Source organism: Bos indicus x Bos taurus, chromosome 7, assembly GCF_003369695.1.
Source record: "Bos indicus x Bos taurus breed Angus x Brahman F1 hybrid chromosome 7, Bos_hybrid_MaternalHap_v2.0, whole genome shotgun sequence".
NCBI lineage: Eukaryota > Metazoa > Chordata > Mammalia > Artiodactyla > Bovidae > Bos > Bos indicus x Bos taurus.
This window is the reverse complement of record NC_040082.1, coordinates 86258661-86274992: the sequence shown is the minus strand read 5'-3', so window position 1 is coordinate 86274992 and position 16332 is coordinate 86258661. Positions and strand designations below refer to the sequence as shown.

Below are 16332 nucleotides of genomic sequence, written 5' to 3'. Positions count from 1 at the left end.
CAACACTTAATAAACTCATTAGCCATTAATCTATATAACATTTTTATGAAAAATAGCCATATCTGGAAAGCAAAAAAACTTAGAAGAGTAGAACTGTCTTAGAGTTTTTGCAACTCTCTTTAATGTACGACCAATCAATAAACATATGGATTTTCACATCTGCTTCTGTGTTTGACCTGGAAACTGCTTTGTACTACTAAGAATAAATGAGAATTAAAAAGGCAAATAAACTATAATGTTACTATAAATTTGTCTTTTACCCTGTTGAACTGCTGAAATGGTTTCAGGGAGACCTCCAATGGTCTTCAGATCACATTTCAGAACCACTGGTAAAAAGATCTAAATGGCTGGGTTGACCCACGTTAAGGATTTCAGTTAGGTAGCTGTGACAGAGGGTCAAAATGAATACCTATCACTGATAAAAGTGTGGTTGAGATGAGTGAGCATGGACCCAAACTGGGTAAGAAGGAAAATAAGCCAAAGGGAAAATTGTCAGTTTGGCCAAGTCAGACTGGGGGTAACATGTACATATGAGGGGGTCTTAATGACCAAGCTGAGATGGAAGGATCATTACAATGTCCACGAAGGCATTGCTGAGATAGAGGACCAATGCCACAGCCAGGATAGCTATCAAGACACAAGAGCCTGCACCAATTTGAGGTAAGAGGTCAAAACACACTGTGGACAGTAGGAAGGAGTCAAGAGCAAGGAATGAGGGAAAGTACAGGAAGGCGGAGGCAGTCCAGGGAGCCACCTTTCTGAAAAAGGGATAAGCATTCCAATACTCAATTTCGACTGCATTCAACAAGGACTCAGCATCTTAAATATGATGTATCACGTTAAATACTAAGGAAATAGAAGCATCTCCAAAGTTGGGTACACAATGGCAAAATCCTTCAACCAGTAAGATGGTACCGTTTTCTTCAGTCATCTCATGAATGTGGAAATACTCAATAACTCCAATGCACGATTTTCTGTAGTCATTTTTCTCAACACTTTCAAACAGATGACTCCAACAGAAAGGTTTCCATTTGTTCCAGTTTGTCTAAATTACCTCGAGAGCAGAGCCATCACAAATGGCAAGTCGAATTATGCGCTGTACAAAGATCCGGGCCATGAGGGAGGAGCAACTGAAGGTCTGTTCTTGCTTTGCTTGCCAACTTGTATTCCTGAGTGCTTGTGTTTGCTCAGAGAGTGGCTTTTCCAATTCCATCCCCAAAGGGGGGCGTTTCTCTAATTTGCAACAATCCATCACATGGACAGCTATGTGTTTCTGCAGAAGAGTAATGTTTGTAAAATTGAGCATCACGATGGAGTTCCAGTAGCCTATGCCATCTGCATTTTAACCTGCAGGAAAAAAGCCCCCAAAGTTACCATGGCAGAAAAATATAATTCTTGTGTTAAAAAAACAAGCATGAGGAGTTAGTGGTAGAAGCAAAGTATGAGCCAGAATCTATAACTGTTGTCTCATAATCTGTCATTTACATCTGATACACAAAGTTTAGAGATCATCTAATTAGAAATTCAGCAGGACTGGAAACTTTGATGGATTCTAAAGTGATGTGTTAAGTGGTAAGACATCTAGGAAATCTTGATGACCACCGTCCTCCACCATGTGCCTAATGTCTCTATTTGCAAATCCCCTGAGCTCAGTTAGGACAAGTGAGGGCCCAGTTTCAGAAAGAAGAGTGTGTGCACCATGTATGCATTTTCAGTACATGCACTGAAAATAATTGAAACAAAGCTGTGACTGTAGCAGCTGAGGTAAGAAGTTGAACAATGACTGTTTACTATCATTTGAGTATTCTAATTTCTTTCCCAGGATTCTCATGGAAATCAGTAAGAATTCTTGATCTTTTTCATGTGTAGTACAGTCTTTTATGTCTTTATATATGTATTTGTTTATAGTCCAACCCTTTTTTGGAAAGTGGACTGGAGATCATTCTTTTCCTCATCTGTTTAATTTTGAAGAAATTATGGGACCCAGTCCATTCCCCACCAATACAGAGGTGGGTCCATTCCACGCTAGCTACCAGACTCTATCCTTGGAAATCACTTACTACATAGAAACACTCAGATGTGGAAGGAAATTGGAAGAGGGTTGTCTGATTATAATGCTCTATAATAAATTTGAAGATAGTGCCATTAAAATACTTGAAACTATTCTGATTTTGATCTGGTCTAAGATTTAGTTTTTAGTTTTTGATTTTGTGAACTACACATTTTTAAAAAATGTATTCTCCCCCTCCTTAAGCATAATTGGTTTCTGTTGATGGCAACCAAAGAAATATGACAAAATTAGATACAAAAATTGGATTCTAGGCAATAGACCTCAAGAAAATGTGAGTTACCTTGATTTGATTTTTTGAGATAGAGTAATATAGTAAGATTCCTGGATAAGAACATAACTGCTCATGTTCTATCACAGCAAGAGGACTAATCAAGTCTACTCACCAGGAGTCATGCACCCACTGAGGATGAAACTCTCTGGCACTGGAAGTGAATCCAAAAGGCTAATTTAAAGGAGATAAGGGATGCCAGACAGTGGGGTGGAATATTTGATCCTGATGGTATTGGCTAAGTTAAAGCTAGAAAAACAAGCTCATGTTGTGAAATGCTCTCTCAAGATATAAAATGAAACTATTAGCCTTCCTGTGATAGTGCTAAAAAAATACCTTATTGATTGTAGCAGTTGCTCGGAGATCACTGAAAATCAAACTGGGAGATTGATTTTTTTTTTTTTTTTTTTTGAGTTGCTGAGTTATAGCAGCCTTTGGATTAATAACCTTGCCAAGTCTTTTAAGTGAAAGTTAGAGCCTTGATCAATTAAGAGTGAGATTTTTATAACTGAAACAATAAAATCCAAGAGGATTTTGAAAGGTCTGAGAACTCTGAACTAATGAATCCATCTGCAGTAATTTTCACTGTTCCTTTCTTGGCTGAGTATAGGCGTCTTTTGTAAAAGAAAGTCGAAACATCCACTAGTGCCTTACTGCCTCTAAGTAAGTAGGATTTTAAAAATATCAACATCGGTTAGGTGATACAGTGAAAAAAATCAGAGTAAAAATGATTGCAGGAATTAATGAATTTAAAGTCTCTGGGGAAATGGATATTTTGAGTGCTTAACCATGGATGGTTAGACACAACTTTGGATTGGGCTAAATTTTTTCAAGGATGAACTTACTAGAGTTTCTGTACTTAATGTGGTAGCTATTTAGATGTAGGAGGATCTAAAGAGGATGAGAAGGTTAGATAGCATCACTGACACAATGGACATGAATTTGGGCAAACTCTGGGAGACACTGGAGGCCAGGGGAGCCTAGTGTGCTGCAGTCCATGGGGTCACAAAGTCAGACGCGACTTAGCAACTGAACAATTTAGATATAAAAACTTTCTAGGTTCTTTAGCACAACTTAGACTGCACAGAGAGCTTGAATGGCATAAAAAGACCAGAAAAATCCTGGCATAATTTGAAGACAGACTTGGAAGAGTTTGGGAGACAAAAATGCTCGATTATATATCCTATGCTTTCAAAAACCCCTGTCTCATTCTAGGGTTCCCAAAGTTTTCCTTCATGCTTATGATAAAGAATAGATTGAAGGGAGAGCATTAGAATCTTTAAAAAACAACTTTATTGGCTGTTCATTCTAGGCAAGGAATTCTAGTTGAAATGGCAATTGAATGGGACAAAACTGGATTCTACAACTTTAGTAAAAATGGGAGGACCCTCATGGGCAGAGCCCACATAGTGGCAAATGGAGCAGAAGAGTTAACATCTCAGGGAGTGATTGTTCACTCAGAATTCTCTAGGATGGTCAATTACAGAGATCTACCAAAATCAAATAATTAGAAAGTCAACTAGGTCTACTTAAATTGTAGAAACTCTGAATTTCAAATCTGATCAACAGAGGACTGACAACAGTAGAAAGTCCCAACTCATGCCTGAGTCCTATCAAGACTCAGAGCACTTTGGATAAAGGAGAGGTCAGGTGCCATTAGGGAGAGTAATGAATTTGTCGGGTTTATACAGAGTGACAAATGGTGCCCTGCTGCACTTCAACAATGGGCCACAAGAGACACTGAAGTAGAGAAGTTTATAGCCCAGGTCTTGAAGGACCTGAGGGGCCAAATGGGGAGGTCAAGGCAGAGTCCAGAGAGAGAGGTGGGACCTGGGACACACGCCTTTACTAGGGTCTCAGTGTGAAGTGGTTTGGCTCTGGTTTCTCTGGCTCAGTCAACTCAACCTGTGAGAGAAGGCTTTTGGTAAGCTCCACTGTGGGGTCTTACCTAAGGGGCACTCAAGAGGAAGGCACTGTGAGCCAAGGGAGACTATTGATCATGAGGGCTGTTGAATAAATCATGCCAAGAACTTACACTGGTTTATGACTCTGTGGGCTACTATCTAGGGCTTGTGCTGGCTTGAAGGGACTAGTACCAGTGTAAGGTCACTGCAGGCCATTTGGCTAAACAAAATGGATGCTGAAACAGCAATACCATGGAGAATCAGCGAAACTCTTGACAGAGAGACATTGTGATGATACACATATGTCTACCTTCATTTAACTTTTTCCTAAAGGAACCCTTGAGTAAGGAAGGGCTATAAGATATTGGCTGAGAACTGACATTAATTTCTGGAGGTCCAGGATTCTCGTTCAGCCCAATAATTATAATGGGCACTGAAAGTGAAAGTCAAAGTCACTCAGTCATGTCCGACTCTGTGTGACCCCATGGACTATACAGTCCATGGAATTCTCCGGGCCAGACTACTGGAGAGGTAGCTTTTCCCTTCTCCAGGGTATCTTTCCAACCCAGGGATCGAACCTAAGTCTCCCGCATTGCAGGCAGGTTCTTTACCGGCTGAGCCACAAGGGAAGCCCATAGTGGGCACTAACTGGTGTAAAAGTAATGTCAGTGCTAGGTTTGTTTCCTGGGGACTCAAAGTGATCTTCAAAGGATCCCTTAACCAGGAAATAAGTCCTGCAGTCTCTTCTTTCCTTCCAAACTAGCCAATTCAAAGTCAAGTCATTTCACTGTAGGAACTGCAAGAGTAGTATATACATGATGATCACAATCTCATTAAATTCCATATTTGGGGAGTTAAAAGCACTGAAAAATTTTGGAGAATGACAAAGGATTATTATCAACCAAATCAGGTGATGACTTGATGTTTATGTTTCAGATATGGTTTTCTTCTGAGGCAGATTAATGCAACTCCAGGTAAATGGTAAGGAAGGGAGAAATATCAATAACCTCAGATATGCAGATGATACCACCCTTATGGCATAAGGTGAAGAAGAACTAAAGAGCCACTTGATGAAAGTGAAAGAGGAGAGTGAAAAAGTTGGCTTAAAGCTCAACATTCAGAAAACTAAGATCATGGCATCTGGTCCCATCACTTCATGGCAAATAGATGGGGAAACAGTGGAAACAGTGGCTGACTTTAGTTTTTGGGCTCCAAAATCACTGCAGATGGTGACTGTAGCCATGAAATTAAAAGACGCTTACTCCTTGGAAGGAAAGTTATGACCAACCTAGACAGCATATTAAAAAGCAGAGACATTACTTTGTCAACAAAGGTCCGTCTAGTCAAGGCTATGGTTTTTCCAGTAGTCATGTATGGATGTGAGAGTTGGACCATAATGAAAGCTGAGCACTGAAGAATTGATGCTCTTGAACTGTGGTGTTGGAGAAGACTCTTGAAGAGTCCCTCGGACTGCAAGGAGATCCAACCAGTCCATCCTAAGGGAGATCAGTCCTGCGTGTTCATTGGAAGGACTGATGTTGAAGCTGAAACTCCAATACTTTGGCCACCTGATGCAAAGAGCTGACTCATTGGAAAAGACCCTGATGCTGGGAAAGATTGAGGGCAGGAGGAGAAGGGGATGACAGAGGATGAGATGGTTGGATGGCATCACCGATTCAATGGACATGGGTTTGGGTAAACTTCGGGAGTTGGTAATAGACAGGGAGGCCTGGTGTGCTGTGGTTCATAGGGTCCACAAAGAGTCAGACAAGACTGAGTGACTGAACTGAACTGAATGTCAAATGAATATTTATTTAATACTTACAAATAGCACAAGTATTTTGCTTTAACCAACAGTATTGCAATATACCCTCACCATCTAGACACTGATTCATTTCCTCTTCTGACAAATACTGCAATCTAGTTTGGACTGAAATTCATCATGACAGTATATCACAGTCCTTCACAGTGTGACGCTTACACATTGATAACATCATGCCCTGAATATTTCAGTGTTATTTCTGAGGGTGAAATTCTCCTATATAGACCCCAAATCACTTCACACTTATAAAACTGATAACTTTTCTGTCTTTCTCTTAGGAAACAGAAAGAATAACATTAGCAAATAGTAATTTTAAAAAGTAAAATGTAGTATTTCAGAAAAATTAATTTCCCATGTTGTAGCAAATGGAATGTGTGATATTTCCTGAGTTCCTCTAAGACATACATGTCCCAAACACATGCCAGTTTACATTAATAGCAGTAACAAAGGACAGAGGGACCTGCACAATGAGCCTCCTGTATGTGATGGTGAAGATTTGGCAGAATTCACCTGTGAAACCATCTGGGCCTAGGGCTTTATATAGGTAGTTCCTTAATAACTTTCTCGAATTTTCTATGGAAAATGGTCTCAATGAGCTTTTCTAACTCTAATAAGATTAACTTTTACAATCTGTATGTCTTTGGGAAATTATCCATTTGGTCTAAATTTTCATATATATTTGCCTAAACATGTGCAAAACAGCACCTTAAGACTTAAAAAAATATTATTTCAAAGGTTATTTCCTCTGTCACTTTTTATTTTGTGTATTTATGCTTTTCCTTGATCAAATTATATAGTTTGTTATTTTGATTGTCTATTTTGTTAATATTTTCATAAACAAAATCTTTTGATTTATTAATCAGGCATTCTGACATTTCTATTCTCTAATTCATTAATTTCTGTCACCTATGTGGGATTTGTTTTTCTTTAAGTTCTATCTTTTTCTAAGTACCAATAGTATCACATTAAAAAGAAAATTTGGCAATATGAAGAGCTCAAAAATATTGTCCTCCTGGCAGAGTTGATAAAGACAATTAGAGCAAAATGTTTTCTTTATTGCAGTCTTGTGTATTGTGCTAATAAAGCATTATTTGGTTCATGAAACCTTTACATAAGATATATTAACTAATAAAAAGGAATACATCAGAAATGAATGTGTTTCTGCCTAAAAGGAGTATTTATCTCAATAATTCAAAAGTTTTACTTATCAATGACAAAAGAAGATTAACAGAAAATATATTTCACTGTTTTATATTCTATCCTCATCAGAATATTTAATTTATTAAACATACTGAAAGTGCAGATTTCTGAATATTCTGTGAATCTTCATTTTTCAGAAAAGAGTGGAAATTGCATGAAATTTACTGAAGTGATGAAAAAAGCAGTATGTTTACTCTTCAGCTAATACTCTAAAAAATGAAAAAGGAAACTGATTAGTCTTCTTTTGCTGTTGTCTTTTTCTGAATATAAAATGAGCTAGTTCTGTCTTGCCTTCATCTCTCTGAACTCCCATCATAACTTAGCACACTACAGGAGTCATGAATTGTTTTTGTGTGTGTGTGTGTGTGTGTGTGTGTGTGTTTTCCTCTCATTTTTTACTTTAAGGTTAGTATTCTATTCTGGGCTCACCAGAGCACCAAGAAAAGTTCCAGGCAGACTTGAGCCTAATGAAAAAAAAAAAAAATATTTTAGTTATCTACCCTGTCATGTTCATCCTGTATTCTTTAATTAAGAAAGTAAAACCCTCTATGAAATTCCACATAAGGTAAATTCTGGTTCAATTATATTCAGTGCTAAAGTTGCAAGCAGTGAGAGACTTGACACTGTGCCTGGCTTTTCAATGGTAACATGAGGACAGGCGGTTACTGGAAGGTAATTTCCTATTCAGCCAAACACAGAGATGGTGTCAGCCAGGCAGTAAGTCCATGCCAAAGACTTAAGATAAAATGCTTAATACGTTTCTTTTTCTCCTTAACATGGGCTGCTTTCTTATTGTTAACAGGGTATTGATGATAGAAATTTCAACCAGGTAAACTGATATATTAATTCTGTTTCAAACACCTGAGTGTGTATGAAGAATATACAGCATTTCAAAATAGATTCTACATTTTAATTTAGTCAATTTAATCTTATAAAGAAGTTTCTTTTTTCTATTCCTAGCAGATTTTCCTCATATTCTTATCTTTATCCTAGGAGATGACTGACTCTGGAGGCTGGGAATAAAAATGGTCAATGGTTTATCATCAACAGTGTTAATTTTCCATTTCGGGAGACTGACCTCTTAAGATATTTCTGAAACCACACTGGAGGATCACAGAGCTCAATGTTAACTTATTTCAAACGTTTTCATTAGGAAACATTGTGTTTTTTTAAAAACACCCTTTTTAGACACTACGTATTTTGGAAATGCTTAGACAATTGTTTTGAAAAACCAACAATGTCTACCAATACATAATAAGCAAAAGAGAGAGAGAGAGAGAGAGAGAGAAGAAATAGTGTAGTAAGATCATTTAAAAGCACTCAGGAACAACTGATGAAAAGATGATTTCAGAGAGCTAATGAGAAGCTAGAAATTTTCAGATTGCTAGTTTCTTATTAATGTTGCTACCTCTCTTCTCTCAGCGAGAGATATGAAATTAGACAGGATGCTGCACGTACCTACGAAGATAACAAGAAGTGGTGCTTAGACCTGAACAGGAAGCTCTGGTCTTTGGGCACCATGAAGAATCTTCATGGACACTGACTGGACAATAGACATATATACATAGATGTCTATACATTTTAATACATTATGTAATAACTGTTTTAAATCAAATTGTTTATATAGTCAGACGGAGCCCCAGCAACAAGGTTTTGCTGACCAAGCACCAAGGATAGAAATGTGCCAAGCTCACTACTCTTGGTACATTTGTTAACACTAATCTTCACAACCTCTCTATTGAGTAATTTTAATAAATTATTAACATTTTAAAAGAAGAAACAATTTCAGCTCAAAGACACTAAGCAATATGTCCAAGGCTACAAAAGCAATGATTCAAGGATGGATTTAGTTCTCGTGTGTTCAGCTCCAAAACCCAAACTGTCTCTTGGTTGTGAAGTCTTCAAAGCAGATGTTTGGGAGGCACTGATGCTATTACCTGAAGTATCAAGGCATGGTGGAGGGATTTAGGGCAGTGAGAGGTTGGATGGTGCTGGGTCTAGTATCTGGAGTTCATTAAGAAGGAGAATGGCAGATTAATATTTATTTTGTGCTCTCTGCTGGCAATAAATCTAGTAAATTGATTACAAAGATTTAACTGACTGAAGGCTAAGAAAATTGCTGGACATTAAATTGTTATACACCAAGGTCTACTTATATGGTACATTGAACTTTTCAAAGCACTTTTATATGAATTATATCATGTCATCCTTTTCAAGTTGTAGGGGACTGACTGCAGATGCAACTTGTCAGCTCTGGACTTTGAATGTGTTCGTAGTCTGCAAACCTGTGCTTATTCAATGTTAGTGCTGGCAAGGTCTCTAAAAAATCACCCAGTTTAACCCATTTAATCTACAAAGGAGGACGACTTCCCTGGTGGGCAAGTGGTTAAGAATCTGCCTACCAATGCAGGGGATGTGTGTTCAATCCCTGGTCCAGGAAGATCCCATATGCCATGGGACAACCAGGCGCAAGTGCCACATCTACTGAAGCCCAGGCATGCTAGGGCTTATGCTCCACAACAAGAGAAACCTCCACGATAGAAGCCTGCACCTAGAGAGTAGCCTCCACTCGCTGCAGCCAGAGAACACCCACATGAAGCAATGAAGACCCAGGCAGCAATAAATAAATTTTTTTTTTTTAATCTACAGAGGAGGAAACTAATACTCAGGTTAAATAATTCACACAGTGCAATATGATGGATTAGTAGAACAGCTATGACTACAAACCCAGTTTTTATTTGCAATGATATAAATTGATGTGTTTTTTTGTTTGTTTGTTTGTTTTGAACATACATTTTTGGTCCCTGTCTTTTAATTTTAGATAGGAGCTAAGCTGTGGGGGGTGTTGTGGTGAGAAGCACAACAGAACAAGAGACTATGATCAATAATTGCTACCTACTAGGCTTTTAAAGTACTCTAATAAATGATAAGAGAAAGGGCTTTCTAGAGATTTAGATGCTGTCATGGGCTTGCACCTGACTTGCTCAGGACTCATTCTTCAAGGGGGAGGGCTGTGTGTGCTTATGTAAACAGCTAAGTTTACAGATTCAAGGGTAGTGGGCACAGTGGTCTGCTTCATACTTGAAAAACAATGGCATCCATGGGGTAGTTCCCTTGCCTCCCAGATACAGGAGGAAGAGAATGGAACTGGCTGCCTGAATTTTTAGAGTCAGAATAGGCCTCAGATGGCTACACAGAAGCTTTTCAAGATCTAGAATGGCTTGGAATAATTCAAACTTTGTTTTGTCATAATAAGGTACAGGCTTATGCGAGAGAGAGATGGCAGACTTGAATACATCCCTCAGCTGTGATGTGGAGGATGGAGGTAAAAGTGCCAATGACTGGACTGGTGTCTTATGTAAGGAAATCAACAGAAAGAAGATACCCGGCATGAAGACAAGCCTTGGTGAGGGTATCCCAACAGATAGCGCAGTGAACAGAGGCACTGATCACAGACCAGGTAATTCAACCCCTGTGAGCTCTTCAGAAATTAGATGATTGCCAGAGGGAGAAAAATGATTAGAGGAAATTCCAGAACTGACTTTATGTCTAAAATGACTTATGATCAACTAAGTTTATCCTTTCTGATATATATAAGTAAAGATGAATGATATATTAAAGTTACATATTTGTGCCCTCATGAGTTTTATGGCCTTTAGTTCAATTCAGTTCAGTTGTTCAGACATGTCTGACTCTTTGTGACCCCATGGACTGCAGCACGCAGGCTTCCCTGTCCATCACCAACTCCTGGAGCTTCCTTAAACTCAAGTCCATCGAGTTGGTGATGCCGTCCAACCATCTCATCCTCTGTTGTCCCCTTCTCCTCCTACCTTCAATCTTTCCTGGCATCAGGGTCTTTTCTGAAGAGTCAGTTCTTCGCATCAGGTGGCCAAAGTATTGGAGTTTTAGCATCAGTTCTTCCAATGAATACTCAGGACTGATTTCCTTTAAGATGGACTGATTTGATCTCCTTACAGTCCAAGGGATTCCCAAGAGTCTTCTCCAACACCACAGTTCAAAAGCATCAATTCTTTGGCACTCAGCTTTCTTTACGGTCCAACTCTCTCATCCATACATGACTACTGGAAAAACCATAGCATTGACTAGATGGACCTTTGTCGGCAAAGTAATGTCTCTGCTTTTTAATATGCTGTCTATGTTGGTCATAGCTTTTCCTTCCAGGAGCAAGAATCTTTTAATTTCATGGCTGCAGTCACCATCTGCAGTGATTTTGGAGCCCAAGAAAATAAAGTCTGTCACTGTTTCCATTGTTTCCCCATCTATTTCCCATGAAGTGATGGGACTGAATGCCATGATCTTATTTTTTTGAATGTTGAGTATTAAGCCAGCTTTTCCACTCTCCTCTTTCACCTTCATCAAGAGGCTCTTTAGTTCCTCTTCACTTTCCGCCATAAGAGTAGTGTTATCTGCATATCTGAGGTTATTGATATTTTTCCCAGCAATCTTGATTCCAGCATGTGCTTCATCCAGCCCAGCATTTTGCAGGATGTACTTTGCATATAAGTTAAATAAGCAGGGTGACAATATACAGCCTTGACGTATTCCTTTTCCAATTTGGAACCAGTCCGTCCATTGTTCCATGTCTGGTTCTAACTGTTGTTTTTTGACCTGCATACTGGTCTCTCAGAAGGCGGGTAAGGTGGTCTGGCATTCCCATCTCTTTAAGAATTTTCACAGTTTGTTGTGATCCACACAGTCAAAGGCTTTGGTGTAGTCGATAAAGCAGATGTTTTTTGGAATTCTCTTGCTTTTTCTATGATCCAACAGATGTTGGCAATTTGATCTCTGGTTTCTCTGCCTTTTCTAAATTCAGCTTGAACAACTAGAAGTTCTCAGTTCATATACTGTTGAAGCCTTGCTTGGAGAATTTTGAGCATTACTTTACTTTACGCCTTAAACAATTGTAACCACTAATCCTGATCTCAGACAAATGTTTTATCATCTAAAAAATTATGTAATTTACCTTAAAATGGGATAGTTTCCTGTGTGTAGATATGTGTGGACACAAAGCATTGTCAACAGACAAATCATTCAATGTGAGAAAAGAAACGTTAAAAATCACTGATTATCCAAGAAAGTTTGGCATTTTCTCTTATCATGATTTTGGAACAGAATTGGGCTAAATGATGGATCAGTCTGGTAGCTGTCAGAGTGGCTACCTAAAGGAGATGCTCAAACATCACTGAAACTGATTAAAACTTGGAATAAAAGCATAGGTCAAGTCTGTTAATTCAGGTTGTTATTCATGACTCTTTGGATAACCAGAAAAACATTCAGTTTGGTTTCTTTCCTCTTTCTCTACTTTGAATTGAACTATATTATACCATTTAATGTGTAAGCTCAATTGCCTCGTAAGGAAGATGGGTTCTGGAAAACCTTTCATTTTCTTAATATAATCAACATGTCTCTCCTGATCAAAATGACCTTGGATATACAGGATTTATATGAAGTAGTGGGTTAAATTATATGGTCTGCAGCAGGAATATGGGATAAGGTTAAATTGCTGTTCATAGTAAACCAAGAGAGAGATTGGTGGTGGTTTTAGTGGTGGTGAGTGGAGCTGGCTGGGGTACCACAGGACTGAGACAAGAATTGTAGAGCCAGAGGGAGGAAAGGGGAAGGAAAACACCTGATGGATGGGAGGCCAAGAAGGGAAACTTGGAACGGTGCAAATATCATGGAAACTTTCTAAATGAACGCTGTACACTGTGAAATAGAATCCCTTTCCATGTGACCTGTGTTAACTTTAATAAACTCACCATTACTTATTAATGCTCCTTTGTGAAGAGAATTTTATTTGGTGGTTTAGTCGCTAAGTCGTGTCCGAGTCTTGCGACCCCGTGGACTGTATGTAGCCCACCAGGCCTCTGTCCATGGGATTTTCCAGGCAAGAGTACTGGAGTTGGTTGTCATTTCCTTCTTCAGGGAATCTTCTGGACCCAGGAATTGAACCTGGGTCTCCTGCATTGCAGGCAGGCTCCTGCACCACAGGGGGATTCTTTACTGACCGAGCTATGAGGGAAGCCCAAGTTCTATTTGGGGAGAGCTTAAAGGAGAATGATGAGTTACAAACTTAAATAAGTGTATAAGTTTTTATCATTAGAGAATTACTTTCATAAAAAAGCAAACTGACAGTATCAGGAAAAAGACTAACCATTGTGGTCAGAGAATTCTAGCAAATGCTTCTCTGAAACAAGTGAATGAAACATATCATTATCCCCAGTATCAAAGTTGAGTGATACATTTAATAAGACCAAACTAATAGCTACAAATAAAACTTGGCATATAACAAGCAACTTATCCTGCTGCTACTGCTGCTAAGTCACTTCAGTCGTGTCCGACTCTGTGTGACCCCACAGACAGCAGCCGACCAGTCTCCCCCATCCCTGGGACTCTCCAGGCAAGAACACTGGAGTAGGTGGCCATTTCCTTCTCCAATGCATGCAAGTGAAAAGTGAAAGTGAAGACACTCAGTGACCCCATGGACTACAGCCTTCCAGGCTCTTCCATCCATGGGATTTTCCAGGCAAGAGTACTGGAGTGGGGTGCCATTGCCTTCTCCAACTTATCCTATAGTGTTACAAAAATCTGGTACTTTAACTGAACTTAGTGTAGGCCATTGTGGGTTCACATTTTGGACAACTAACCAAGAAAACTGTTAGAGCCATCTTTAGTCCTTCAATTTTGACAGTATAAAATCTGATTAGTGACCCTTTTCAACAGATCATCCTGATCCAATTTATATTGCTTCCACTTTGACGCTCCACTCATAAAATCCGTTCCTGTACATATTTCCCAGCTTTCTGGAAAATTATTATATTTGTGTTTATCAGATGTTCTCACAGGTCATAGCTGGTATATTACCCTCTGGGCTCTGCTGGATTGTGAGTTTTGTAACAGTTTTAGAAGAAAAAGCAGTGGTGGGCACATGCTCTGGGCAGCTTCAGCAGTACTTTGCAAGATAGCCACCTCAGGGGGAAGTCCATGCAGGTTCTTCAGACAAGGGAAGTCTAACCTGCTTAGACAGAGGTTAAAAGGCTGCTTCTACAAGCAAAGAAGGCTTGGCAGAATGGGGTGGTGGTGGCGATTTGAAGTCTTGAGCTTGATTAGAATCTGCCTAAGTTGTTGTTCAGTTGCTAAGTTGTATCCACCCCTTTGTGACCCCATAGACTGCAGAAGACCAGGCTCCCCTATCCTTCACTATCTCCCAGAGTTTTCTCAGGTTCATGTCCATTGAGTCAGTGATGCCATCCAACCACCTCACCCTCTGCCATCCTCTTCTCCTTTTGCCCATATGATCCCTTTCCAATTTTTCAGGTTCTGTTCTAGCTCTATTCTATTCAATGCTCTAACTTTAACGAGATTCTAGGACTTCCCTCATGGTTCAGTGGTTAAGAACCCACCTGTCAATGTGGGGAATATGGGTTTGAAGAGAATCCCACACACCATACTAGACAGTAGCCCCTGCTTCCTGCAACTAGAGAAAGCCTGCAGCCAGCAACAAAGACCCAGCAGAGACAAAACAACAACAAAAAACAGAGATTCTATAGAACTGGGAATTCAATTTGCATGTGTAATTCCACTACCCACAAATCAGAAATTGGGTTTGATTTTTAGAAATATCTTCCCTGTGGCTATAAGAGATAAAAATTTCCTCCAGAACTGTTATTCAAGCTTTTATTTCCTTTATAAAGACTTTAAGCTTGGAATTTAAAGCCCTGAGCTCACTATTTTCTTCCCCCATTCCTGCAGCACAATGGCCAAACAACTTCATTATACTCTGTTTTTACTAAAATGTTCTATGGAAGCAATTACTAGGCCACCCAAAGAGAAGACTCAGCTTCTATAGGCACTTGATTACAGTTATCTATAGGTGATAATTTGAACAGCACTTGCACAACTGCATTTCATGGATGACATATCCTTTTTATCCCTAGAATGAGGTCATTAACGCCAAAAGTCTAATCAGATCAGAGGATCCAGTCCAGGAAAGTCAAAATCATTTTAGAAAGCTAATGTGAAAGATTCTGTTCCTCTGAAACCATTCTTGATACCAACTTATACTAGTCAGCCAATAGACAGATTAAAGGATATTCCACAAAGATTTGACCTTACACAACTGTGGGAGTTTGTTAGTGTCTGTACGGGAGTTTGTTAGTATCAGGGCTTCCCTGGTAGCTCAGCTCATAGAGAATCCACCTGCAGTGCAGGAGACCCCAGTTCAATTCCTGGGTTGGGGAGATCTCCTGGAGAAAGGATAGGCTACCCACTCCAGTATTCTGGCCTGGAGAATTCCACGGACTATATAGTCCATGGCGTTGCAAAAAATCAGACACAACTGAGTGACTTTCACTAGTGTCTGTAAGTCTTTGTCTCTGATACTGGAGCTGAAGTCTGAAGGCCGGACAGCCAGGAAGGAAAGATGGATGTAACAGAGGGAAAAGCACAGACAAGCTATGACCCACAGACAAGATCAGGACATAAGAGGATGAACTGAACACCTATCAGTTCTTGCCATCTCTGACCAAGATGCTAAAGATGTCTCACAAGAGAAGCTATTGCTATTTGCCTTCATCATGGAACGTGCCATGCACCTGGCTCAGGAACTGGAGAGCCTGAAGGGGAATCAGGAGAAGGTGGCTGCTGTCTTTTCCAATAAGATGAGCCAGCAGAGAAGCCAGCATGTGTGAGTTGCAAAATGGATGGTTTTTTACTTCTGCCCTTCTAATTCTGCACAACAAGGTTTGAGTCACCCTGTAGAAAATACAGAGAAAAGTAAATTGTGGGAAACGTATTTCAGTCTAGCTGAACTGACATACTTCAAAGCACTACCACATGTTCATGAGAGAGGAGTGTGGAAATCCTCACTACAATGTGGACAAGTTGGTTTCTCCTTTATTATTTTTGGTTCACGTACTTTGAAGACTTGTTATTATGTGCATACAATTTTAGATCTTTTTTTAATTGACCCCATTATCATTACATAATGTCCCTCTTTATAGCCCTGTTCCTTTTCTGAAGTCTATTTTGCTTGGTATTATATGCC

At 39.4% G+C, this 16332-nt stretch overlaps 1 long non-coding RNA gene across 5 annotated transcripts in view; it reads left to right on the top strand.

The window, feature by feature from the left end:
- Window positions 1-16332, top strand: part of LOC113895631 — a 140333-nt gene that overhangs the window by 91877 nt on the left and 32124 nt on the right. For all 5 annotated transcript variants that reach the window (XR_003511894.1, XR_003511895.1, XR_003511896.1 and 2 more), the window contains one exon: window positions 10522-10725. This is a non-coding gene — a long non-coding RNA (uncharacterized LOC113895631). The remainder of the gene's footprint in view (window positions 1-10521; window positions 10726-16332) is intronic.